A 2,500-nucleotide genomic window follows, 5' to 3' on the forward strand; every position below is an offset into this window, starting at 1 on the left:
CATACTCACATACATCCAGGAGGACACACCCTTAACACACAGGCGGTAGCAAAGCGGCTGGCGTTAAACTAACAATGGTTAGCTGGATGACGGAGTGTGTGTAAATGTGTCACCATTAAACAGAGAAAGAGTCGCTCTGCCTATGTAATGGCCTGCAGGCCCGGTTAGTGTACATTAGCTCAGCGTAGCACCACGGTAACCCCCCTTCTACTACTCTATGTGTGTCTCATGGCTCTTAATCAACGTTGGAAGTGACGACAGTCAATGTTGTGTGTGGTGTGCGTGTGTGTGTGCATGTGTGTGTGTGTGTGCATGCGTGTGTGTGTGTGTGTGTGTGTGTGTGTGGGGGTGGTTGGGTGGGTGTGTGTGTGTGTATGTGTGTGTCTATGCGTGCGTACGTGCGTGCGTGTATGTGTGTTGTTTGTGTAAAGAAAAACAACCTCTGCATGGTGAAGAGAGAGCTTTTATCGGTACTTGTGTGTCAGGTTATCTTTAAGATTATCTTCATTAAAAATCACTGTATCTGATTGAACTTTTGGGGACCTTAGTCATTGGAGGTTTTCGTGTCATGAACAGCCTTCTTTATATCCTGTTTTACCTCAGGAAGACCGTATGCGCCAACCCCCTCCAATGCACGCTCAGAGGATGGAAGTAGCAAGGAATTATTTATCGGTTTGTGGAAGGAAAAAGGCTGGCTGGATAGAAACCAAATCCTGCCACTGCCGGTAATTAACGAATAAGTCATAACGAATGACTTACTTCAACGTTTACGTCCTTGAGAAGATCATGACATCGGCCTACCTATCTACCGATGAGAGTGTTTTAAACAGGCTTTGCTTCAGTGCACTACTCTCACTGCATCGCGATACCGTAGGACTGAGATGTGTTCTTGACGTCCTGCACAATGCTCAGTAATGGACTCACCTTCAGAGGGGGGGGGAGGGGGTTGGGGTCTCGACAACAGTTCGGTTTTGAGCAAGTAAGTCAACTATATTCAGTCACCGCACTACCATGTGCGCCTGCCTCATTATTGCCATCACAGAATCGACCGTATCCAGCTTTATTCAAGAAACATTAAACAGCCCCCCATCCTTCGGGGTACCTGAAGGTATTTGATGGTGTGTGTACGGGTGTTCAAGTGTGTCTATTTATCAAGTGAAATCTTTCCCCTTCCCCCCATTTGCCAACTTTGCACATGATGATGATTGACCACATAGTAGGAGAGCCATTGATGATAATCACTTCCCTACCCCCCGCCCCTCTCCGTCTCAACCTTCGAACACGAGATGAGAGGGCTCACCGTGGGGGGGGGGGGGGGGGGGGGACCATGTCCACCTCGTATTCAAGCAATCGACCAAGCGTCATTAGCTCGCCACTGATCAGCTATGCTAATTCGCTCGGCGACGCACAAGCAGAATTAATTAGGCTAATGAGGAACTGCGTTTCAGGCGACATCAAAGCCGACCGGCATCCGCCACGGCGGAGACGGTAAGCAGAGTATTCCTCTGCTCTCAGAAGATCAGCGGTTTCTTCCGACTATAGTGTGGAGATAAGCGCCGGCCGGTGCCCATCAGTCAGGGTGGGATACAGGACAGGGTCGGTTGAATGACCTGACAGATGACTACAGTGTTTACATTTACATTTACAGGTTGGGATTTTTCTGACGTTTTTATCCAAAGCGACACACGACCATTCATGCACACATTCAAACACGTCGGCGGAGTCAACCGCGCAAGGCGACAGCCAACTCGTCAGGAGCATTCAGGGGGAGGCGTCTTGCTCAGGGACACCTCGGCAGTTAATGGGAAGAGCCGGAGATCAAACTAGCAACCTCCCGGTAAACAGTCAACCCGCTCTACCTCCTGAGCTACTGTCCACACGCGACTGTGTGACGCAACGCACAAAATAACACAAAGTAATCCTCCTTATTCATTCATGTGTCTTCCTTCCTTCTCAGTCCTTCCTTGCGTCCTTTCGTCCTTCCCTCCACCCCTCCTACTTCCTTCCTTTCATCCCCTCTCGCTAGCTTCCTTCGCGCCACCCTGCGTTACGTTGTGTGTGTTCCCCTCTTTGTTCTTTCGTTCCTTCCTGTCGCACTCTCCTGTGCCCTTCCCCACTTGTTCACACGCAGCGCGACCGGGCAGCCGTAAATAACGCCCATCACCTTTCAGCGGGCGTACGGGGGAAACGTACACCGTGTGCATCCTTGCTGCTTTGTCTATATATATACATTAGAGAGAGAGGATGAGAGAGAGAGAGAGAGAGAGAGAGAGAGAGAGAGAGAGAGAGAGAGAGAGAGAGAGAGAGAGAGAGAGAGAGAGAGAGAGATGGAGAGGGGACAGAGACTCAGAGAGAGACAGAGAGATGAGAGAGAGAGAGAGAGAGAGAGAGATGAGAGAGAGAGATGAAGAGAGGCAGAGAGAGAGACAGATAGAGAGAGAGACAGAGAGAGAGAGAGAGAGAGAACTGCACGGGAGACAAAAATCACGTATCGCACAGC

This window comes from Gadus macrocephalus, chromosome 6, assembly GCF_031168955.1.
Source record: "Gadus macrocephalus chromosome 6, ASM3116895v1".
NCBI classification, from domain to species: domain Eukaryota; kingdom Metazoa; phylum Chordata; class Actinopteri; order Gadiformes; family Gadidae; genus Gadus; species Gadus macrocephalus.